We start from the raw sequence: 26,789 nt of genomic DNA on the forward strand, positions 1-26,789 counted from the left end.
GTTTGATTCTAGCACTAGCAGCCATCAACATTACTGCCACCACCAAAAACTCTGGCCTTGATAACTACAATCAGGTTCAGTTTTTTACTGTATACAATTTACACTGCAGAGTGCTGTACAACACTCGATGACTATCACATATAAATATAAAAAATTATGCAGTATTTTGCAGTTTAAGTTGTGCATATTTTTAAATATTTAATATTTCAACGAACTCCCTTGCCCAAATTTCCAGCTTGATGAATCACACCAAACATGAGCCCAACAGCAGAAGTCGGCAGCCAAAAAATCACGTTCCAGATTCACCCTCATCCAATCACAATATCACACAAAAAACCCAGCCCCCGGCCATGCATTGTTAAGGGCATTATAGGAACTCCGCTTCTTCACTCTTCTTTTTACGAAAATTCCAGCGAGGCTCGCTTCCAGCGCAACAAACGCAGGAGAAACCAAGCAAAGCGCCGGCGAAGAACCGGAAAAAAAAAAAAAAAAACGAGAAAGAAATGAAAGGACGAAGACTGTGCTGTGAATTGTAAGCAAAAGAGACGCGGCACCTATAAATTATAAATAAACCGAAACGCCTTCCCACCGCTGCCAAACTCCTCGCCCGCGTCCACCGCCCGCGTCTCTTCTCTCGCCCGCCCGCTCCGATCTCTTCGATATCTTCTTCGATCCTCGATCTCGTTGCCGCGAGCTCGGCCAGATCCGTGGAGGTGTCGGCGCGGATCGGGCGTGGATCGGGGAAGCGGGAGGGAGAATCTCGGGCGCCTCGACGCGGTGAAAGGCGAATGCGGGATTCCGGAATTGGGTTTTAGGTTCGTACCCGTCGGATTAGATCTGGTTTCGGATTAGCAGGTGTTGGAGTTTGGTCAGAAGTGCTGAACTGGGGCTCTTTGAGGTGGAGTTCTGTGGTATTGATAGATCTGGATCTGCGATCATGGTGAGTTTCACTTCTTTGTTCCAATTTCAGTTCGGTTGTCGGTTTGGATGGTCGTTGTTGAGGGTTTCTTGGCCGTTTCTTGGTATCTTTGGACATTCTATATTCCGTGGGTAAATGCTTGAGTTGTGACGAAGGAGAGTAGACTAATTTGAATTTGAAATGGTTTATTGTTTGTGCTGTCAGTTCAAAAATTCAACTTTTTTTTTCCCCTAAAGTATCTTTTTGGTTTCTGTTTTGAGGATTTTTTTCAGCACCGATTGGTAACATTAGAAGCTCTGGAATGTAATCTAGGTCACTTGTTCTTTCATTACAAATTTATGTTTTCGACTCCGAGCTTATATAGGTTTCTCCTGTTGATTGTTTTCCTGTTATTATATTTAACGTATTCTCCGGCTGTCTCTAACTGGTACTATAATCTCTTGTGGTCAGGTGTCTGGGGGTTTTCTCTGACGTCACCGTTACCATCGGAGCTTCAATTTTTTTGATCTTTCAGTACTGTAGTTGCATCTTTTAGTTGGGAAAAGGCTTCCTGCGGAGATGAAAAACGGGATGATAGAATGCAGTGTCTGCCATTCCAAATTGCTTTCCCCCAGGCACCAGAACTGTGTCAAGGCATACGACAGGCATAGAAGCAAGATATCATCAAAGGCTCGTGCTCTCAACATCCTTCTCGTTGTAGGTTGAACTGCATTTTGGTTGGCCTGCAGGTGATTTACATTGAATAATCTTTATTTGTTCACTTTTCTTTTGAAAACAAAATAAAGGAGCAAGATGTCTAATTTGAACTAATCTTGTGTACCTTATGATTTCTCTTGTTTTCTTGTTGTAAATCAGAAAGTCTCAAGTTAACTTTCTTTCCAAGAGAACTTTCATTGTCCCTTTCTGTGGCTTAACCCGCTCATGCCTCCTTATTGAATTTGGCAAAACAGGCTTTTATACAAAAGAATTCTTCAAAAGAGACCCCTCTGATGACATTTCAAATTCAATGTTAATGTTCTTTTGTCCAGATGATGTTGTTGAATAAAACTGTCCTAGAGGACTACCATAAAGGTTTATGTTATGTAAACTCAAAGAAGTGTACCTTACAAGGATGCTTGTACGTATATCTCTCATTTCTCTAGATATCGAAACAATCCTTTTTATCCATCAGTTTGGAATGGCGTGACCCTTACATATATTGAAAAGGCTGATCTGGATGTTTGGAATGCTACTACTTGATCTAAACAACTGGTTCTAAGCCTTCAGCAAAACTTGAGGAAATGAAATAAAAGATGACCTTTATGCTCCTCTCTTTGGCGTAATACATTTTTCCACGATATTTCATCTTACATGGTGTGCCTGTAAAAAAGAGATGCATCTCATTCGCGTACCAGAGAAGACATACCACAAGATTAGAAGCGGTTCTTGGATTCAAAGACCAAGATCTTTACATGCAGTGACTATAATTAGATCCAGAAATAGGAGTTTAAGTAAATTTTACCTGATCCATAGCCCCTAATGAGACCTAGATCAATTTTCAAGGGAGTCTCTCTATAATGAAATTGGTATGGGAAATATCTCATGCTTTTGGAAAAATTAGAAAAACCTTTTGATCTATGATCCATTTGTAATATGCATTTTATTTTCAGGAAAATTGTAAAATTTTAACTTGTACATTTTTTAGAGGACAAACCATGACATATTTTCTGTAAAATTGCCCAAATGCATACCATGCAAATGCTGAAAAACTATTAAAACTCGATATTTTCTTTATAAACTATTAACCAGTGGTTCATGGCCTAGCAGTCCCAAGACAAAACCATTGTATCTAGAAAACTATGAGAAAACGTGCAGAATTTTGAAAATTTTAGTTTTTTTTTTTTTATAATTCATTCTGAAAAATGTCTGAACTTGATTGCACTTAACAACATTTTCTATTTGCTGCAGCCAATTTTAGTTTATATGTCTAAGGGTGGATGGGAAATTCATGTTTAATCCCATCAGTGTTAACTTTTTGACAGAGGCTGCAAAGGTTCTCTTTGCCGTTGTCATGCTATTGTTCCAGGTTTGTGTTAATGCTATTATTGTCATCATAATTCTTATTGTTGATTCGTTGGCATGTTGGTTTTATCTGCACTGGCAGCATATGCTCTTGTGCATCGGCTTACATTTGAACCTACTTGCCGCATTCTCAAATAGATAGTCAATATTGTTGCATGATGAATTGACCCATATGAAGAGGGTAGCCTGTATGGTAGTGTAATGGTTTTGGGTCTGGCTGTATGGTTATACCCATCTCTACTAGTGTCTCAAGCTCAATACGAGATGCAAAGCTAGCAAGAATATTCCATAGCAGTGAATTAATTTTTTTCAGATATGCATTTCTAAGATTAGCTGCCTTTGTTGACTTCACAGGCTAGGCATCAGAAGGTTGGAGAGAAACCCCTACTTTCAGTTTCTACATTCATTCAGGCAAGACTATTTTGCATGTTAAAATAAAGATATCATGTTGATACAACCTTTACATTATCGATATCATATCTTCATCTTCAGGCTTTGTGCTTGTAGACTTTTCGTATCATTTTCATTTTTTTCCATATTCATTTGGTTAGTTATGATTGCCTTCATTCGTAATCTTACAACATACATGTGTGTGTGTGTGTGTGTATATATATGTATGTATGTATATTTGTATATATATGTATATATGCACACACACACACATATATATGTATGTATGTATGTATGCATGCATGCATCTATATGTATATGTATATATACAGTTAGGATGAATTTACATATAATGTAACTCTTATAAAGCTACACCCTCTTTTGTATTGGATGATGGGGGTCCTACATCAATTATTCGAGTCATTGGATATGATCTACTAGCTTTAAACTGCTTACACAGCAAAAGTCATGTAATTTGGAGATCCCTAGCCTACGCATCAAGTGGTCAATTTTTTTGTGTTATTTAAACTGTCTAATTTTTGACGACTTGATGCATAGGGCTAGGGATTGCCATTTCAGATTGTTTTTGATGTGCAAGCAAATTTGGAGGCAGTAGATCACATTCAACGGCTTGGATCACCGATGTAGAACCCCCATCATCCAATTCAAAAAAGAGTGTAAACTCTATAAAAGTTATATTAGTTGTAACTTTATATACAAATATACACACATATGTACAACACACACACATATATATATGGGACAATTCTTTTTACCCAAAAATGTGCTTCCATATAGGCATCTTATCTTTTTTCTCAATTTGAGTTTTAACTTTATTAAGCAACTAGCCATTACAAACAGGAGAAAGGAATATGTGAAGAATGGTGTGTTTTATATTTATATGATTTATATTGTCAATACATATTGTATTGGTCCTTGATTTTCTTCATTTGAACTGCTTGTAACAATTCATCTCTTAATATAATGATTAAGGAGTTTTGGACCTTTGGTGGCCATATATTAACATTAAATTGATGATAATTCCTTTTCTGAAAACATAACATCAAATTTAATTGTCATCAAGTTTTCCATTTTATGCTGCTTTGTCCTTGTGCTTTAGATCCTTGTTATCAAGAGAGGTGATAAAGAAGCATGTGCATCCTTTTTTATTCACCTAAAAGTGAACATGTTAAATCGAGTTTTTTTGACTTATTGTTCCTCTCCCTTATCGCCCCCTCCCCACCTTCCCCCGAAAAAAGATCATTGTTATACTAGAGAAATATAATAATAAAGAAAGCACAAAGAGGGCCAGTCCTTCAAGGTATTGCAAGCAAGGTATACTGAATCGGTACCGGTAGGCATACCGGGTCGCCTATCGAACCGATTCGGACCGGTACGGAATCGGTCTGCATAACATAGCGCGCGTTGCATTATGGCGAACCGGTGCGAACCAACCGGTTCGCACCGGTTCCTAGCTGTACCGGATGGAACTGTCCGGTTCCGTCCGGTACGTATCTAGTACCGGGCTGATTCCGGCCCTGGACGGTTCCCATCCGGTACGTATCTAGTACCGGCTGGTTCCGGGCCTCATAGGCGCCCGAACCGTTTTTTAAGTCCGAACTGGATCAGTTCGGTACTGGGCTGAACCGGCCGGTACGAGCCGGTTTCAGCAGACCTTGACTGCAAGTTTCAATTTTTGTGGTCCTATTAGATGATCTGGCTGCTACAATGGTTGCTCATTCTTGCCATCTTTGCAGCATTCATATTTGCAATTTGCTTCTGTTTTTCCTTTTTTACTTTTAACTCTTTTTTTTAATTTTTGGCATGCTGGAATTTTGTATCTAAAGTTTAGGACACCTTCTAATGTTTATGCCTTTTGCATGTCACATATCAGTGATACCATCTGACTATCAGGTTATGCTATGTTATTCTTTTACAGGCAGCTCGCAATAATGCTCTTCTTGCTGTTCCCGCTCTTCTGTATGCCATCAACAATTATCTAAAGTTTATCATGGCAGGTATAAGTCTAGATTCAGCTGTGCCAGCATTTTTTGCCCAACACTTTATTCAATCTCTATTGTGGATGATTGATAATGGTGGAGATTTGATATCAAATTTGAATGCTTATCTGATTAATTACCTTTCTATGCAGTTATACTTCAATCCAGCTACTGTGAAATGTTGAGCAACCTGAAGGTATTGTTTTGTATATTTTTCTCAATTCCTGATCTAATTTTATATGAAGATTTTGCCCCTGAAAAACTATTGAGAAACATGAGTTGAGATATAGTCTTTCCAACAGCTAATTTCAGGTTTTGTATATGACTATATAGTTTGACATTTATATTTTTATTCCCATGTCCTTACAATGGTGCATGTTTGATATTCTTTCATTTTTTTTTGTGGATACTGGCTTTCTGTTATTCCGTCATAAAATATCATGGACAACTTATGATGTTCATTCTCTTACTAAGCTAATAGCTGATTTTCAAGTGCATATTTTTCATTTTGTGTCTGGTGATTAGTATGTGCTTTTTTTAAAGATCTGATCCTTATATTGCATGCTGCATCGTTCGATCCTCTTCATTCTGTTGATTGTTGTTGCATTCTGAAACCTGAACTTTTAGAGAAGCACATAACTGATGAGTGTTTAGTTTTGGCTGAATTCCTGCAGGTTTTGGTAATAGCTGTCCTCTTAAAGATCATAATGAGAAGGCGCTTTTCCATAATTCAGGTAAGTTTGAGTTTGAGATGAGCTCTGTTCTCCTAATTACTATCTTAATTGGCGAAGCATATGAAGAGTAAAATGGCCAGTATTCTTGGATGAAAATTTAGATGTTATATGCTGTGCTGATATCTATCAGGGCTTGTTATGAGCAAGTTTTGCAATGAGTTGAGTTATGCTGATATCTGTTAGTTTCTTCATTCTACATAGTATCTGTTGTGATATGCATTGCCAATAGTTTAAATCTTGACTATTTTTCCCATTATTCTTCTCCCCATGATTCTCTTTGTTGATGGGCAGTGGGAGGCTCTTGCACTTTTGCTAATTGGAATCAGTGTTAATCAGCTCCGGTCACTGCCTGAGGGTGCTACTGGCACTTGGTGTTCCAGTTGCAACGGTTGCATACATATATACAATAGTTTTTGTAAGCTCTATCAACTATGTCATTTATTTTTTTTGAATCTTGGTTTGTTCAGATTTATGTCGAGCATTCCATGCATTGCGAACGTCGACAAGGATGTGGCCATTTTTTTCAGTTGTTTGTTTGTTCTGAGCTACTGACCGGTGATTGGATATAGAACTTGGGAAATGATTCTATGATATTGACATTCTCATTATGGCTCATTCGTGGTTTTGCTGCACATTTTTTCCTGTGTAAATAGTCAGTACATTTTTTTCACATTGTCTAAATCTATTTATCTTGGACTGTTTTTTTGAAGTTTGAATTAGCCCTCTCATTTTGAATCTTCTTAGGTGCATCGACATGCTTATTTGACACCAAGTTTTTTAAATTAAAATTGCTATACAAATTCTGAGTAATTAAAAATTTATCTTATTTCTTTTTTGGAAAAAACTGCAAGCTCAATTCAGGGTATGTTCAGTTGGATGTAAAATTGATTGGAAGACTTATTTTTCTTAAAAAATCTGGTTTTCCTTTTGTTTGTTTGATTAGAAAGTTGGCAAATTTGGAAAGCATATAAGTAATTTTCTTAAAAAAAATTCAACCATATTTGACATCTTGTTAGTCCAATGCAGGATGAGCTTATAGTTTTGACATCATTGTAGTATTATAATGTATTTCAACATGGTTATTATCTGGTCAAGAAAAATGTTGGGCTGTATATTCCAAATGATTTTGTAGCCCAAATGCCTTAGAATGAATGAATGGTTCTTACGTGCTTTAATGAAGTAAACTTGCTAATTTGAACTGAAATAAGGGCTACTGACTTTGCTAGAGGCAATATATTCTTGTTAAGCTGCCATAAATATTGACTTGGTAATATTGAATGTCAGGTCACTGTTCCATCATTGGCCTCAGTTTACAATGAGTATGCTTTAAAAAGCCAATTCGAGACAAGTATATATCTTCAGGTGATGCTTTGCCTCTGAATGCACTTGCTTGCTAATAAGGTTTTAAAATGATACTAGATGATTCATCTTGTGCTTGAATACTTGTATCTACTGATAAAAGATATTGGCCTCTTCTTTCAAAGTAGGATCCCATCATTAATTATATGATGATTGTATGTACAGACCATCTGATTTCTCTCACACCATTTGCAGAACTTATTTTTATATGGTTATGGAGCAATATTCAACTTTCTTGCCATCATAGGAACTGCCATTTTCAAGGTACCCAATCCTTGACTCATAAATCAGTCACTCTGGGAGCATCCTGGTTGATTGAAATCAATATCAAAGTTAATGGCTATATGCATAGTGTATGTAATATAAACAATTTGTTTAATTTTTCATGAGAAACAAGGAAATTATCTTTGGTAGTCATGGTTTTGAGCCCGTCTGTCTAGATACACGGGAATTTTTATGTGGCAAATGTCTTATTGGGGTACGATTCCTTTCCAAGATTTAACTTAGCATCTTGATGTGCTATACATGCTCAATGGTTTAATTTAAGATGTGTGACCCCAATCTGCATTTTTCCTACCATTATAAACTTCTATGCATCACGTTGATTCTCTTTCTCTTAATTATTTCTGACATTATACTCTAAACCAAGGTACGCCGTATCGGTACCAGTAGGCGTACCGGTCGCCTACCGGACTGGTATGGTTCCTTTTCGAACTGATTTGAACCGGTACCGAACCGGCCAACAGACCCGCGCGGACGTGTGTGCGCGGGTGATGGGGGCTCACGGTCCAAAGCCCCTCACCAAGCCTCTTTTCCTTGCGCTCCTCGCGTGCGCCTCCAAAATCCTTTGATGGTGGACCGATTGTAGGTAACGCCGGTGGATTAACTCAATGAAAGAGATCAATAATGAAGAAAACTTGATTTGTATTCCACTAACTTGAAGAACGAAGAACAATAAGAAAGAAAGCAAAAAGAAATCTAGAAAGAGATTGAAGAGATCTCTTCCTAGCCCAATCTAGTGGAGATTGATGTATCTACCACTAGCCCAAGTCCTAGAACACAAGATCTAAGACCGAACTCGGCACAAACGCCGCCCAAGCCTTACGGCCGACATGACCATGACTCTCAAAAGAACTCTTCATGCCTCCAATGGCCCCTTTACATCTCTTTTTATACCCTAAGCCCTAGACAAAACATGGTACTATGGAACCAAGGCTTCTCCTCCGTTGATTGGCATGAGATGGATGGCTAAAGATCACCCAAGAAGGGCCCTCTCACGGCTGAACTTTGGCTTGCACTTTGGCCCTTGGATGAAAAGGGATGGAGGGTGGGATCTGCCAGGTTCCGCGGACCGGACGCACGGGACGCGAGTCCCGGTTGACCGGGTCGCGCGTCCCGGCTGGGCGTGTCCCAGTCCGGGCGGGACTGGGACTGGCGGGCGCAGGCGGGCGGCGCGGGCGCGGGCAGGCGGGCGCGCGGCGGGCGCGGGCGCGCGGCGGGCGCGCGGGCGGGCGCGGGCGGGCGCGCGGGCGGCGCGCGGGCGGGCCGGGCGCGCGGCTGGCGGCGCGGGCGGGCGCGGGCGGTCGGCCTGCTGGGCGCACGGGCGGGCAGGCGTGCGGGCGTGGCTGGGCGCGGGCCTGGGCGCGCGGGCGGGGCTGGGCGCGGGCCTGGGCGCGCGGGCGGGGCTGGGCGCGGGCCTGGGCGCGCAGGGGCCTGGGCACGGGCACTGTAGCACTGTAGCATGCGAGGTTCTTGGCCAAGAACCTCGCTGCACTGTAGCAATGGCAGGATTGGGCTGTGGCTTGGCTTCGGCGGGGCGGTGCGCGCGGCGGGTTCGGCCAAGGTTGGGCATGCTTGGCCATGGCTTGGGCATGCATGGGCACATGTTTGGCTTGGCCGAGGTTGGGCGTGCTCGGCCGTATGAAGGTGCTTGGCCAAGGCTTTCCAAGCAAAGTAGTTGGCCTTGGCTTGACCCCCCGTTGGCCTCCTTGTGGTCCGATGGCCCTCTTTGGTTGGCATGGCTACTTTGGCCCTCAGTTGGTGTGCGACTGTTGCTCCTCTTGCGGCGTGGCTTGCGGGGGTCCTCAACATTCCTCCTCCCTTGAAGAACATCCTTGCCCTCAAGGATGAAGTTAGGGTACCTCTGAGAGACCTCGTCATAGTCCTCCCACGTAGCATCTTCCTTGGGCAAGCCGCCCCACTGAATCAAGACTTGCCAGATTTTGCGTCGTTCTCGGCCTCGTCTCCATATGCGGTACTTGAGAGCTTCAACTGGTTGTAGAAGTAGTCGACCCTCTTCGTTGAATGTGGGAAGGTCCGGTGCAACTAATGTGGGTCACCAACCTTCTCTTTGAGCAACGACACATGGAAGACTGGATGCAGATGAGATGAGGCGGGTAACTCCAGTCGGTAGGCAACCTCTCCGATGCGTTCTATGATTCTGAACGGTCCATAAAATTTTTGAGATAGCTTGCGGCTGAACTTGTCTTTTAATGATTTCTGTTGGTAGGGCTTCAGCTTTAAGTAGACATACTGGCCAGGGTTGAAGACGACTTCTCGGCGACCTTGGTCATAGTACCTCTTCATTCTTTCTTGTGCCTTCTGAAGCTCTCTTTTTGCATTTGCTAGGACTTCGTCTCTTGTCATTAATTCTTGTTCAACTTCCTCACTTCGGGCCGTGCCTCTCTCATATGTAGTCAGTAGTGGAGGGGGCCTCCCATACACAAGTTCAAAAGGACTCAATTTAATGGATGAGTGGTAGGAAGTATTATACCAGAATTCAGCCCAGGGTATGAAAGCTTCCCATCGTGATTGTTGCTCATGGCAGAAGCAGCGCAAGTATTGCCCCAAGGTCCTGTTGACTATCTCTGTTTGTCCGTCCGTCTGCGGGTGGTAAGAGGAACTGGCTTTCAGTTTGCTTCCTTGCAAGGTGAACAGCTCCTTCCAGAAAGTACTCATGAAGACTCGATCTCGGTCGGTGACGATGCTCCTTGGTACTCCATGGAGTCGAACAATGGTCTCCACGAATGCATGTGCAACTGACTTGGCTGTGTAAGGATGTTTAAGAGGTATGAAGTGTGCATACTTACTTAGCCGATCAACCACCACTAGGATCACTTCGTAGCCTTTGCTTGCTGGTAGACCCTCGATGAAGTCCATGGTCAGATCCTCCCATATCATGTTCGGGATGGGAAGTGGTTGCAGCAGTCCGGTGGGTGCCCGTGGATCGTATTTGGTCTTCTGGCATGTCTCGCACTCGGCCACCAAGGTTTTGACGTCGCGCTTCAACCCTTCCCAATAGAAAAAGTGCTTCACACGAAGATAGGTGCGAAGCCATCCTGAATGGCCACCTTCCTTGCTGTTGTGGAAGTGGTCTAAGATGTTTCTTCTCAAGTCGGGGACGTCGGGGACATAGATATTTCCCTTGTAAAAAATCAGACCATCACGCACCTTAAATTCTGCAACACCCATAGCCGCTGCATCAAGTTTCTCTTGGATTTCTTGTGCTCGGGCGTCAAGCTTTGATGCTTCACGAACTCGGTCCCAAATTCTCCAATCGACGCCGCTGATTGCTGAAAAATTCTGCGGCTCATTCATGTCTTCAGCCACCCACAACATCTGGTCGTTCTCCCTTCGCGACAACGCGTCAGCCACCTTGTTTTCTTTGCCGGGTTGATAGATGATGTCGTACTCGAATCCCAGCAACTTGACAAGAAATTTTTGCTGCTCGGGGGTCACTATCTTCTGTTGAAGTAGATGGCGGAGGGCTTGCTGGTCTGTGATGATGGTGAAGCGCCGGCCGAGAAGGTATGGCCTCCAAATCTTCACCGCATGTACAACCGCCAACAATTCTCTTGCGTAGGTGCTCCAAGCCTTCTTTCTTGGCCCTAATGCTTTGGAAATAAAGGCCAAGGGTCGTCGTTCCTGCACCAAAACAGCACCTATACCTTCGCCACTAGCGTCGGTGTAGACCTCGAACGGTTTGGAAAAGTCGGGCAAGGCAAGTACCGGTGTTTGTGTCATAGCTTCCTTGAGGTCTTCAAATGCCTTGCGTGCTTGAATGGTCCACATGAAACCTCCTTTCTTCAGCATGGTGGTTAGTGGCTTTGCAATCAGCCCATAATCCTTTACGAATCGTCGGTAGTAGCCTGTTAGCCCCAAAAATCCTCTTAGGGCTGTGATATCCTTCGGCCATGGCCAATCGAGCATGGCCTGAATTTTTCGCTGATCCACCCGAACTCCTTCGGCTGAAATTATGTGGCCCAAGTACTCGAGCTCCACTTGTGCGAATGCACACTTTGAAGGCTTGATGTGAAAGTGGTGCTCCTCCAAGGTGCGTAGAACAATCTCCAAGTGCTCAAGGTGCTCGTCCATGGATCTGGAATATATCAAGATGTCATCAAAAAATACTAAGACAAACCTTCGCAAGTGGGGTCTGAAAATTTCGTTCATGGCCGCTTGGAATGTTGATGGCGCATTGCATAGACCGAATGGCATCACCAAGTACTCGTAGTGGCCGGAATGTGTCCTGAAGGCCGTCTTATGCACATCCTCCTCTTTCATTCTGATTTGATGGTAGCCGGCTCGTAAGTCCAATTTGGTGAAGAACTTGGCACCATGCAATTCATCGAGCATCTCGTCCACCGTAGGGATCGGAAAACGGTCTTTGATGGTTGCTTCATTAAGAGCTCGGTAGTCGGTGCAGAACCTCCATGAGCCATCCTTCTTTCTCACCAATAGGACGGGTGAGGAGAAGGGACTTGAGCTATGTCGGATCAGCCCCTGGCTAAGCATTTCATCAACTTGACGCTCAATTTCTCCCTTTTGAAAGTGTGCGTACCTGTATGGTGGAACATTGACTGCAGCAGCCTCATCTTTCATCCGAATTGGATGATCAAAGTCTCGTTGTGGCGGGAGGGAAGTAGGCTTCTGGAGGACACTTTGATGAGCCTCTAACACCCTCCGGATTGGTGGTGGCAGCCCCTCAAGTGCTTGCTGTTGTTGCTGAATTTCTGCATCATCTTAGAGAGGACCTTCTTGGTTCGGGCTAGCCATAACAACGGCAAAGCAGCTAGCCCCTCCTTTGCATAGTTTTTCTATCATGTTGGCCTCGCAAGGCCGTACTTCCTTGCTGCTCAAGGCCGTCCATGTCCTCTTTCGGCCACCAAGTTTAAACTCCATGGTCATCGCGTCGAAGTCGGTCACCACCCGGCCTAGACTGCGTAACCATGCATTTCCCAATACAATGTCTAAGCCGACTAATTGAAGTACATGTAGATCGGCTTTAACTCTCACCCCTTGTACATTCATCCTTACATTATTAACAATTTCAGCACATAGCAATTTTTCACCACTAGCAATTTTTACGTCAAACGGTGAAACCGATGTACCTTTGAGTCCAACCTTGCGTACGATTGCTGAGTTGATGAAATTGTGAGAAGAGCCGCTGTCCACTAACAAGGAGACTTCATGCTTGCCGATCCAAGCCATGAGCCTCATTGTCGAGGGTTTTGGTGCGCCGCAAAGTGCATTGAGTGACAATTCGGCTTGCTGATTTTCTGCACATGGTTCGGTCTCTTCGGGGTGATCTTCCTCCTCGCTGCTGCTATCTGAATTTTCAGATGCAGCGGGCTCTTCGTCGCTGCTTGCATCAAGGACATAGACTTGGCCGGTCTTACAACGATGCTCCCGGCTCCACTTTTCACCGCACTTGAAACATAGACCCTTTTTTATGTAGTCTTGCAGCTCATCACGTGACAACTTCTTTACCTCCCTTTGCCGATTTTTGGAACCTGTTGAAGTTATCTCTTTGGATCTGAAATTTACCTTGGATGGTTGTGGTTTGGTGAACTTGCTGATGGCACCATCCTTGGTTGGACGTCGTTCCGGGTTGTAGCTTTGGTCTAGGATCTCCGCCATGCGCATTGCCTCTTGTAGCCGTGTTGGTTGTTTGAGTTTGATCTCCTTGGCTAGCCATGGTTTGAGGCCGTCGATGAAGGTACCAAGCAAGGCTTCGTTGGACCATCCGCTGACCATAGTTTGTAATTGCCGGAACTCATCGATGTAGGTCTGGACTTTGCCTTCTTGTTTAAGTTTTGCAAGTTGACCATGATGATTGACAACGGGGGATGGTCCCCATTGTTTCATGAATTCATCCATAAAGGCCGTCCACCCCAACCTTCTCCCTTCTTTCTCATACAAGGCCCGGATCCACCTCCACCATCGGCTAGCCCTACCCTCTAAGTGAAAACTGGCTAGGGTCACCCGATCAGCCCGTGGGATGTCATAAACGTCAAAGTACTGATCCGCCTTGTCAAGCCACTCATACGGGTCTCCTCCACCAAACTTTGGGAAGTCAATTTTGGGTTTCCTAAGCCCTTCTCCTCTAGGCCGTGGACCCCTATAGTCATCATCTCCAAAGTCATTACCCCGCATGTTTCTTCCTCTCCTTGCCATGGGTTCTCTCCGGCCATAAGGCCTTTGAGCATGGAAGGGGCGTTCTTCGGGTTCACTATCGGCCTCATCATGATTGTTATGGCCATTACTAACCCGCTCATCATCAAGCCACCTCTCAAACACTAAGCCTTCGGCTTCAATCCTTCCTCCCATTCGCCCATGGTGCCTAATGTCATGATCTACATGATGTGTACCCTGAACACTAATGGCATCGCTCTCATACCTTGCCCGGCCCTGCCGTGCGGCATGCGACCTAGGCACTTCCTCTTGCACCCTCTTATGTTCCCTCTCCAGCATCCTCCTTTCCAACCTCTCCATGTTGGCATTGTTTTCTCTCCTTATTTCAGCCATATTTGCAGCCATAGTATTGGACAAGGTTTCCAATGCGCGGTTAAGGTTGGCTGAACTAACTTCAAGGGCTTCTAACCTCCTATCTTGGTTGCTATAATGGGGGGACTCCATCTCCTGTTAACCCTCTGTTTTAGGACTCTAAAACCTTGAGACAATAGCCCCTCAAACTCCCAAAAAACCAACCCACTCAAGCCCCAAAGACTTGCTGCAGAAAATTTCTGGACTGCAGAAAATTTCTGCGGCAGTCCACAAACTTCAGCAGCCAAGATCTCCCTCAAAACAGAACCAAATCAACACGTTGGGATGCCTATTACAGTGAATAATAAGCTCTGAAACTCTCCACCAAAACTCAAAATCAAAGCTTCAGAACCCTGTTCTTAACACCCAAAGCAAGCACCTAGTTGCAGAATTTTTCTGCAACAAAGGAACTTCACAAACCAGCCCCCAATCCTCCTGCGGTTGTCACCCAATGGATGAACCAACCCACCTCACGTGTACACCACTCAATCAGCCTCCGACAGGGGTTTTACAATAATAAAAACAGAAATTAAACATCCCCCAATCGTATACAAATTCGAGCCAAATATAGGATGCAGAATTTTTATGAACTTCCCCAAAATCTATGATCTGAATTTTAACTTTAGATCAAACAGAATATGCAACGAAAATTCAGATCTGGAAGATTGGGATTCAAGCGTTACCTCCTTGAGAGGATCTCTCAATGAAAGCACCAAATTGATGGGGGCTCACGGTCCAAAGCCCCTCACCAAGCCTCTTTTCCTTGCGCTCCTCGCGTGCGCCTCCAAAATCCTTTGATGGTGGACCGATTGTAGGTAACGCCGGTGGATTAACTCAATGAAAGAGATCAACAATGAAGAAAACTTGATTTGTATTCCACTAACTTGAAGAACGAAGAACAATAGAAAAGAAAGCAAAAGAAATCTAGAAAGAGATTGAAGAGATCTCTTCCTAGCCCAATCTAGTGGAGATTGATGTATCTACCACTAGCCCAAGTCCTAGAACACAAGATCTAAGACCGAACTCGGCACAAACGCCGCCCAAGCCTTACGGCCGACATAACCATGACTCTCAAAAGAACTCTTCATCCCTCCAATGGCCCCTTTACATCTCTTTTTATACCCTAAGCCCTAGACAAAACATGGTACTATGGAACCAAGGCTTCTCCTCCGTTGATTGGCATGAGATGGATGGCTAAAGATCACCCAAGAAGGGCCCTCTCACGGCTGAACTTTGGCTTGCACTTTGGCCCTTGGATGAAAAGGGATGGAGGGTGGGATCTGCCAGGTTCCGCGGACCGGACGCACGGGACGCGAGTCCCGGTTGACCGGGTCGCGCGTCCCGGCTGGGCGTGTCCCAGTCCGGGCGGGACTGGGACTGGGCGCGCGCCAGGCGGGCGGGCGCGCACGGCGCGCGCGTGGGCGCTGGCGCACGGGCGGGCGCGGTCGGCTGGCGCTGGCGCACGGGCGGGCGCAGGCGGGCGGGCGCGGGCGGGCGCGGGCGCCCGGGCGCGCGGGCGGGCGCGCGGGCGGGCGGGCGCGCGGGCGGGCGCGGGCGCGCTGGCTGGCGCGCGGGCGGGCGCGCGGGCGGGCGGGCGCGCGGGCGGGCGCGGGCGCGCTGGCTGGCGCGCGGGCGGGCGCGGGCGGTCGGCCTGCTGGGCGCACGGGCGGGCAGGCGTGCGGGCGTGGCTGGGCGCGGGCCTGGGCGCGCGGGCGGGGCTGGGCGCGGGCCTGGGCGCGCGGGCGGGGCTGGGCGCGGGCCTGGGCGCGCGGGCGGGGCTGGGCGCGGGCCTGGGCGCGCAGGGGCCTGGGCACGGGCACTGTAGCACTGTAGCATGCGAGGTTCTTGGCCAAGAACCTCGCTGCACTGTAGCAATGGCAGGATTGGGCTGTGGCTTGGCTTCGGCGGGGCGGTGCGCGCGGCGGGTTCGGCCAAGGTTGGGCATGCTTGGCCATGGCTTGGGCATGCATGGGCACATGTTTGGCTTGGCCGAGGTTGGGCGTGCTCGGCCGTATGAAGGTGCTTGGCCAAGGCTTTCCAAGCAAAGTAGTTGGCCTTGGCTTGACCCCCCGTTGGCCTCCTTGTGGTCCGATGGCCCTCTTTGGTTGGCATGGCTACTTTGGCCCTCAGTTGGTGTGCGACTGTTGCTCCTCTTGCGGCGTGGCTTGCGGGGGTCCTCAACAGCGGGCGAACGCGCACATGCGCTGCGTTAAATGCTACAGAGTGGCATTTAATGCCACTCTATGGCATTAATGACCCGTGCGGGGCAGCGCGCATGCTGCCCCATGTGGGCGTGTTTTCGAGCGTGGGGAACCGCGCGCGTCCGTGCGCGCCGCGTTAAATGCCACAGAGTGGCATTAATGGCCCGCGCTGGCGCGTTGCCCATCGCACGGGGCAGCGGTTCCAAGCGCGGAGAACCGTGGGCGGGCGCGAATCCGAGTGCGGGGAACCGTGTGCAAGCGCCCTGCCCAAAGCGCGCGTACCAGTGCGAACTAGTCCGGTTTGCACAGGTACCGAGCTTGTACCGCTTTCGGGCCGGAACCATTTTTCATAGATGAACCGTACCGGCTACGGCCGGTACCGATACAGTATGTGCTGAACCGGCCGGCCAGTACGGGCCGGTTCAGCATACCATGCTCTAAACTCAAGTTTATACCACCACCAAGATCATGGGATTGTTCATCATGGAACCATTATTCTCCAGCATCTAATCCAACATTTCAACTATTCCTTTTTGGTATATTAGGTTCATGGAATGACAATTGAATGGAATGGGAATTCTGGCTTTGTTCCCATTTCAATGTTTGGTTTGTGCAACAAAGGAAATTGTATTTTCTTTGCTATAGCAATTCTTCCAAGTATTTATTAAAAAGATTTGAATAAAAATTTTAATTTATTTAGTGAATGATATTATGTCAATCAATGTCCGATGTCAATGCAAACTGACATCTCGGCTCATCCATGGAAACTTTAAGTTCATTCCATAGCGTCCATTGACAATAGCAGGCGTTCCACCAAGAATTCCATTAACTCCTTACCCATGGATAACACACCTTTTACAAATTAAATTCCATAACACCTCCAACATGTTTGCTTTCACCACCTTCCCCTAACATTTCAGTCAATGTTGTCCCCCATCCGAAAAGAGACGAGCTTTTTAGGCCACAACATAATGATACACCATTTGGTGTATGCGTCCCTCGTCTATCTACCGATATTAGTCAAAGAGTGACTTTTTTCGTAATATAACCACCACATTTCTTTCCTCACCCCTGAGTTTTAGTGATGTTTGGATGTCTGAACCGCTGTACCACATTGAGTTTTGATGAGTTTAATTTAAGCCGATAAAAACTATATCTGCCATCTCTAGTGATAAAAATTATATCGATCCAAGTGAACTCATAATTTTTATCAGCTTAAGAATTGATATTTTTTATTTTTTGGGAGAAGCTGGTATATATATATTAATAAATAAATATTTAAATTGTGGCTGGTTGTTATATGATGTTGAGTCATTCATCAGTATTGTTCTTTACTCTCAATCTTCTTAACTTAGCCATGGTGGTGGCATTGGAGGGCTTCTTGATCTTTACTCTCAAATCTCAATATTCTTAACTAAGCCATGGTGGTGGCATTGGAGGGCTTCTTGATTTGATGTACACATCCAAGATGAGGAGCGTCGACTTCAACAAATGTTGGCTGTCTATAGGGCAAGAAGGAGGGTGAGATAAGGTGGTTGCTGCCTCCGATGTTGTTTCAGAAGTTCGATGGTGATCCGACAAGCTTGAAGTGGTGTAATTGGTTGAAGAGAAGCTCGATGGTGCCGCTTGGGGGGCTAGAGCTGGAGAAAGTTGGGACATTGATGGAGCACCAGCCTCCAAAAGCATGGTCAGGAGGAGGGGAGGGAGATGAGGATGATGCCGATGAAAGTGAAGCAAAGCGCATTGAAGAAGAGGTCCATCGTTGAGCTATTCATGGTGGCGCCACAGATCAAAGGCCATTGAAGATGAAACTAATGATGGTGATGGAGAAGAAGAACAAAGAGAAGATGGAAGAAGTTGGAGGAGAAGAGGGAGGAGGAGAGGGTTTCGGAGGGGGAGATGGGGATGGTGGTAAGGATAAGAGGGTTTTGCCATTGAGGAAAAGAAAAGAACGGGTGAAGGAAATCAAGAAGAAAAATATGAGAAAGAAATACACTGGCTCAACCACATTGAAAGGGTAAAATTGAGATTTACCCTTGAATTAGATCCAAATGAATGACAATTTTGTGGTTTGCAAGAGGTCATAGGGTAAATTTAGTATTTTACTGGTTATGGAGACAGAATTTGAAATGAAGATCAAAAAGTGGCCATCTGTAAAAAGAGGCCATTTTGATTGAAAACTCCCTTAAATATCTATTTAAAACCTTGTTTTGTTCCTTAGTATATATTCAAAAAATAATATATTTTTTCATTCTAAAATATAATTGGTTAGATGAAATATTCAAATGGAATTGCCATGCCTTTCTTATGCGTTCCTGCATTTTGTGCTCAAACAATGGAATAGAGATGGATATTCCTATTCCCTAATTTTTATTCCCATTCCATTTTGAATTTTATCAGGATACTTTTTCATTATCGTGAACCAAACTTGGCGTTTAGTTTAGCTTTCATTATAATGTCATTATTTTGAGCCTTTCCATTAACCTCCTTCCTATTTTGGCATTGCCTTGAAAAACACGTGCAGTACATAACCTGACTTGAACATCCATGGGTTTCAACATTTTACAGTATCATGTTCGTGATCTTTTTGGCACTCCTTGAGTGAAAATATGGAAGAAATGACATTATAGGATCACAACCATCCATCTCCTTATTGATCGGTCACTTTCTCCTTCCAAAGTAGAGTGTGACTTGATAAAGATTTTTTTGCTAAAAAAATTCTATACCAAAGTGCTATACTAATATATGTATCTTGTATTCACTTTTGTGCATCAATATTCAAGTCCAAACATCCATGAAGCTTTGATGTCTTCATACATGCACATAGATAAGCATATTGGTTTGCCCATGTTGGAATTAGCAGATGATCCCCATTTATACATGATTAGAAAGTCTTGTTAGATTGGCTATGGTCGCTAAGTGGACTCCATTTCTTGTGATATTTTTAATTCAAAGGCCATAGATATCTCAAGGCAATGAATTGATTTAATTTATTTGATAAACCTTATGTAATTTATGAGCAGTTCATCCATCTATATGTATGTATTGAATGCATGTGTGCTTGTTTGTGTACGTAGAGAGGGAGAGAGATTAGCCATAACTGTCATGATAAGTGAAGACTGAATTGATAGATTGGAACTTGGAAGCAAGTGATTGGTCAATAATGTTTTAAAAGACTCAAGATGTGAGGCAGACAATCAAGGTTTTATATAGTGCCCATCAAGATTAGCAATCTCGGTACTGGGTCCCGTACTGGTACTCAATAGGTACACCCTATACGGAGTGTCAATATGGTACATGTCTCGACACCGACACTCAAAGCGGGTAGGAGTACGGAGTCTCGGTACCCTAGTGGTATGCTACCCTCAGCAGGCACCCGGAACTTAAGGTGCCAAATTCCTAACCCATATCAACGGCCATAGTAGTAGCTGCCCCACATGCAATTGACGAACAATAGCATCCCTCGCTAGTGGCACTTGTAGTAGCAGCCTCTCCTGTGGTAGGTGGCATAGCATCTCTTGTCACTAATAATGACATCAGCCACTTATTTTGAAAAAAAGGAGAAAGAGGAAAGGTAGATAGGAAGAAAAACAGAAGGCAAAAAATGGATTCCACCATAAATCACATTTTACCATTATTAACAAGTAGATGCATAGATAAGATATATCAAATTCTATTATTTTTTATATTGCATATATCATGATTAACAAATTGGATCCTCTAGATTGGATATCCCATTTTTCTGATTGATAATACTTCCCAGGTTCTTTGACCTCTCTCTAACAGCCAACCCCCCCAACCCTGCAAAAAAAAAAAGAAAAAAGAAAAGAAGAAAGAGTCAAATATCAAATGTTCCGGTAGCTCCTTACCCATCATTGAGTGGTCTTACAATGGAGAATGGTAGTCAAGCTAGGTCAGAAACTTGCATGGTGGTCAAAATGGATCGGTAAGCCACCGTGTTGACCACAATCTACACATCTTAAAACACTCGCAGACCAAAACTGGACGTGGCGGCTACTATGCCACAAATTAACTTAACTTGCTGTATATTGCTCTTAAAATTGGTAACCTGTAGTGTTCATCACTATCTACACATCTTAAAATACTTCTATGCCACAAATTAAACTAAATAATTGTATATTACTCTTAAAAGTAATTCATCATATAACCCCATTTGATGCACAGATAAGAAACCTCCAAAATATTTGATTTGTTGTTTTAGGCATTTCAACTGGTTTAGATCATGATCAGTAAAGATTCTAGATTTGAATACATGCAATCTGCACTGCCATATGATTTGAGATCCTATTATAGGATTCTTGATCAAATCATATCACACACTCAGATGCATTTGTTTTCTATGTTATATATATGAAACTAGCCAGCTCTGGAGCTCAATTCGTTGGCTGACATTGGGATATAGGTGCCTCAGCTCATCAACATACATTTGTACATAAAATTTAAACTTCATTAATGCACCAAGCTGTAAACTAGACATGAAACTAACCATTAGAATGGCCACAAGTTTTGTGAAACTTTGTGCATACTTTTAACAGTATTGGTGCTTCATAAGAACACTAGTTCTGACTTCTTTGACTATGCTTCTAGAAGTTCCTACATGCAAGCTGGAGAAATTTTAGATAATCCAGATTTTTTTGGCAATCAAGATAATTCAAATGAACTTGACAATGTACCAATCTATCATACAATTCTACATCCAGGGCTACATTTATGCATCCATTTGCTGCATCCAATCATCAAGAGAGGTGTCTCCTGGGACCTACTTGATTGGGCGGGTGTCTCTGGTGCCATTGGCAGTCTGGTGGGATGTGAGTATTGGAAAGAAGCATCCATATGTGAGGTGCCTTCTCAACTAATCTCAAGATGAATCATGACAAGGGTTTGTTTGTGACACAGCAAAAACAGAATTCCAGCAAGAACAGAAGAGATTACAGCAAAGAAAATATAAAACTGAATTAGGAACGAAAGGATTCTGGGTTAAAGAGCCCAAGGGAATTCTCAGATCTGTATATCTTTCATATGACAGTAAAAAAGGTGCTTTTTAGAAGACCTTCTATAGCAGGTCTCTAGGAACCCTAGCATCGCAGTGCTTTATTACATGAGTTTTTATTAAAATCTCAGCCATCCAAGTTCTTTAAAAAGGTTGCATGCAAGTTACTTGACTTTATAAATGACTTGGAACATAACTACTGGCTGTAGCTTAAAACAAAATGTAAGATAACATAAAATAAAGACTAGGCTCTCATTAACTAAGAAGCTGGTCCAAAGGACTTAATGCATGCAATTGGACTTAAAGTCCTCCTAGATGCTTCTGCATCAGTTTTTTATACGATTTAAGAGGAACATCTGTGCATGTGTGAGAGAGAGAGGGCGGTGGGGAGAGGCATCATGTGTCACAGGCTGCTGCCCCGCATGAGGGTAGGGATCCTCATGTACGTGGAGTCCTAATTAATTTCATATTAAAAGTGGGACTATTCTGATAGCAAAAGTTTTAAATTAATTGACGCATAAAACAGACAAATATAGCCAAAAACTAATACATCTTCATTGTGTTGTATGGTTGTTAGATGCCATTTTCAGTAAATACTATATATGATATGATCAGATGTTCTTATCAACTATTAGGTGGGTTATGTAGTTCCATTTGCACCTTTTAGTTTAGCCTTATTAATCTGCTTCATGCAAAAGAACCTGAGTACCATAGACACTTGGCTTAGGTCCAAAGTTTCCAAGTGTCCAGACTTATGTGACACAAACTTTTAAAATGTCTGGCGATAAGATAGTTTTGTATGATCCAACTCTGTAAACAATAACATATAAATATATCAAAAAATGATGAGTGCTAGACTAAACTAGTGATGGTATTTTGTTCATGGCATAATACATGAAAGAAATTGAAGAAAATGGTGACAATTGTTGTTTAGCACTTGAGATGATTGAGTTTTGAAGCGCCACCACTTGCACAAAGTACCTGCAGCAAGACACTTCAGAAACTGAGGTGCCAACACTTCTGACTCCTGCAAGCATCGTGCTTCATTTTTCATTGTACATGGCTGTCGTGCCATGCTTTGTGCTGTCCAGAGGCCTACCTGTCCTGGCAAATGTCCAGATAATATCGAAATAAACTCTTCATAGCCCTGCTTGGTGTCTTCTTGTTCTTTATGTATGTGGCATGAGAAGCTTTGTGTTTGCTGAACAAATCTTGAATTCATCCCTTATAGATAGCAATGGAATCAGTGTTTCATCCCTTAAAGATAGTATTGGTATCATATAATTGTTATGAGATAAAAAAAAACACCTGATATCATCATAAATACTGGAGTTCTCTGTCCATGTAGTCTTATCTGATATTTTGTTCCGATGTCACAAAATTTGCAGATGAGACAATTTGTGACAACTGAAAAATACCTATATATTTGATGCTTGTGTTACATGAATTATGAATTTCTGTATCTTGTTGTTTTTGAAATATTGTGCACATTCAACTATGCTGGTGCCTCTTAACTATGTGTTGATCAATATCTGCTGCGGCATCTTAAATGTTTTCAGGGCCTGGTAGTTTTGACATCCTTCAAGGATGCTCAAAGGCCACAATGCTTCTCATATGCAACAATGCGGCACAGGGCATACTTTCTTCATTCTTTTTCAAATATGCAGGTAAACTAGAGTTCTTATTCTGTGTTTGGTTTGTTGATTTCTTGCTTGTGCTAAACAAATTTGATGATTCTGACCAAAACCTATGATCATTTTTTGAGCTTCTAGCCTAACCATTTAATTGACTTAAATGATGCTGACAGACACAATTCTGAAGAAATATTCATCTACCGTTGCCACTATTTTTACTGGGATAGCATCTGCTGCATTGTTTGGTCACACATTGACAATGAATTTTATTTTGGGAATCTCAATAGTGTTTATATCGATGCACCAGGTGACTACTGCCTACATAACCTGTTAAAATTTTACGTGTTTATTTTATAAATACTAGTGACACTTAATTTCTATCAGTTCTTTTCTCCACTTGCAAAAGTGAAAGATGAGGCACCAAATGGAACATTAGAAATGACGGATGTCCAAAATCTTAGGTACGTGCTTTGATTTCTTTTATTCTGTTGATATCTCTTTTCATGATGATCTGATTATCAGTCATACCGTATTTAAGGTTATTCTTTTAGTTCTTGTTGTTCCGTAATTTGGTTAGGTTATCTAGCTTACACTATATACTTTTCTGTTTGTAGACTATTGCTCAGTTTAGAGACGGCATAATAATTCATCTTGCATTTTTCATTAATATAAATCTCAAACTTCATTTTGTAAAAACAAAGGTTGATGTAATTAGCAGGCAAGTCGTATCACTTATCTTTAGTCAGAACCAGGAATTTGAATAGTTACTGATACTTCAGAAGTTCGCAGTTCATGCTTTACCTTTGCTTTTCCAATTTATAAGCTGCTTTCCATGTTATCATTTTCCCCTTTTCCCAAGGTAACATAGGGGTCTCTGTTTTCAGGTCAAAGGAAGCTTCTTTTATAAATATGACTGCTGGTGCAGCTGAAGATGTAAGGGCCATATTTGCTATTGTTGTGTATATATAGTTCAACAGTTTTTCCATTTTGATTAACTTACGAGTTAATTTTCACTTTCAGGCTAGTCACCATGTTGGACCTGATGAGAGAGAGCCGCTTCTGCCCAAATAGTGTTACTTTTAAGGCATGCCCTCCAATTCTGAATTTTTTGGGATATATATGTATATGTATATATGATAATTCAAATGCTTTATTACATCTATCATGCACATCCATGCATTTAGGAAGTTCAAACTTTTGTCATGCACATCTATCATCAAATTTTTAAAAAAATCATATGACCTAAGAACCTTTTCTTTGTCCTACTTCAATTAAAAAAAAATGTGAGTTTCTGATCATTGAAGAGAAGAAGATTAAGATGGAGAGAAGGGTATGAACATGGTAATGAATTTCCTCTCATGTAGGGCATTTACTTGATATGTATCCTCAAAATTTTAGCAATGAGTAACAGTAACCATCGCTATCATGCTTATCCAAGTATAGGTGCACGAGGTGGGAACATATGACTGCAGGAATTGGAGGACAACTGCTTCAGAAAATTTTAGAAGGGGGCAGCAAATTAAATGGGTTTCTACATAAAACTATTTTACTTGATTAACTAATATTAAGATCGTTCAAATGTAAACAGGGCAAAGCCTGAACGAAGCACAAACTAATTATTTCAAAAAATGATATAAATAGAACCATGATACTGATAGATTAAATCTTGAAAGCATCTGGCAACAAGGAGGCGGAATGCACCTGTGCAAGTTGCTGTAAACCAAATGTAAAACGTTTTGCTACCAGATCTATGGGTTGATATGGTGCATCCTTCTATATCATTTGTTCCTTGTTATGCCAACATCCTATGTAGATGACAGCTTGGTTCCCTATCTAGAAGCTTCTGGCCACATTGTTGGTGTGGAACACCAAGTAAATCTAGATCCATGTCATAGATTTAGAGTGCCTTCTTCATATTGTACTCTCTTTCATCATTCAATGATAAATTCTTGAGCTAATAACATGCACATAATAACAGTCCTAACAGTATTATGTGCATAATATCTCTAGAACATATTGTTTCTCAAATAAATTCCTAAATCAATCAGAATGTTTAAAACATATGTCCTTAATATATGAACAACTACTTAAATCTTAAGCATCCTATATGCATTTACTCATCCATTGCCTGAGTTCAGGCACTACGTACTGTTCTAAAACAGCAGAATGAAGTAGAACCTAAAATGCAGAATGAAAATTAGGGTTCACAGTCAGTTTAAAAATGTAGCTACATGTGTCAAATATAAAGCATTATGAGTTAAACCTCTAAAAGGGCAGCTGGTGTTTGTTGCTTGAAAATTGACTATGCTTGATATGAACTCATGCTAGGTCAGCATTACTGTTTTGTGAAAAATGAGGTGTGTATTGATAGGTGCTTAAACCATATGTTAGCAATTTTTGGAATAGGACACATTGTGAATCCAGTGGCGAAGTGAATTAGTGCAGCATGAATAGAGCATGGATATTCTAAAAGTATTAGTACAGCATGGATAATTATTTTATATTTATTCTAGCAGCTACATCAATTGTAAGCCGAAATTTCCAACTGGCATGTTTACTTTAACCCTCACCTACATATTGCAACCTTTATTTATGCTTATCTTGAACTTACTGAATTGGTAGAAAGATTAGATATTCAGTTAAGAATTTTTCCTATCGCAGGTATTTTTGAAACAGATTCATTTGTTGGGGCATGGTTTAGAGATGAACCAGTTCTTAACGGAAATAATAAAAAAAAAGACATCACGAAGGAAAAACATACATATATATACATACATACATACATATATATGTATATGTATGTATATATTTTTAGCCTGTGTTGCAGGCAATATTTTTTGCATGACGTAGGTTTCCTCAGGGCAAGATAATGAGGAGAATGATAGATATTGCCTAGAAAAGTTTTTTTTGGGGGGGGGGGGGGGGGGGGGTGGTTCAAGATTGCGTTCAGGCTGCAGAGAGTTCACAAATGTCAGCTGCTGGCGTATTCTTTTTGTACTGGAATTCCCTAACGATCAGATGAGAGGCATAGCGCTCCATTTTTCCTCTGTTGTATTCCGTTTCTCAATCCAAGAATGTAATCATATTTTCGGTTTCTATTATTTAAAAACTGGAGATACATTTCCTTAATTCTTTCATGTGACTAAGAGGAATATCTGGATTCTTTATGTCGGCATATTTCTCATCCATGTATGTTTCTTTGGGCAACTCTATCAGGTATCTTGTATCAATAGAATGCGTTTACTTGGTAGACGCTTGAAACTCTGAGCTAGACCCCCTGAGGGCCAAGCTTGCTGGGAGATTCATTCATGCCCAAATAATCTTTGGTGCTCCCTGAGGAGAGCCAAGTATCTTCTGCTCCAGTCCCTGCTTGCAATAGCTCATTCTTCTGCAAAGCCATGTGTATATGTGCTTCTGAGGTGATGATATGCATCAGATGGACCATTGATGATGGTAGATTGGTCAGTGTACTCCATTATCCTTCTTAGTCTCCCCCCCTTGCCATTATGGATTGTGCTGCTTTGGAATATTTAAAGGTGGAAGACCTGCTATTGAAGGAGAAAGCAGGTGGAATAGAGCTTTCATGTTCTAGGCCTCCACGTAGGGTTTTTTTTTTTTTTTGGTGTAACGGCATCTTACTACATACGGCCGTGAG

The 26,789-nt window shown here is 42.7% G+C and overlaps 1 pseudogene; it reads left to right on the forward strand.

Moving 5' to 3' along the window:
- The first annotated feature begins 1,370 nt into the window (after positions 1-1,370).
- Positions 1,371-25,863, forward strand: LOC103708557 (annotated as a pseudogene).
- Positions 25,864-26,789: the final 926 nt, after the last annotated feature.

This window comes from Phoenix dactylifera, chromosome 10 (assembly GCF_009389715.1).
Source record: "Phoenix dactylifera cultivar Barhee BC4 chromosome 10, palm_55x_up_171113_PBpolish2nd_filt_p, whole genome shotgun sequence".
NCBI classification, from domain to species: Eukaryota; Viridiplantae; Streptophyta; class Magnoliopsida; order Arecales; family Arecaceae; genus Phoenix; species Phoenix dactylifera.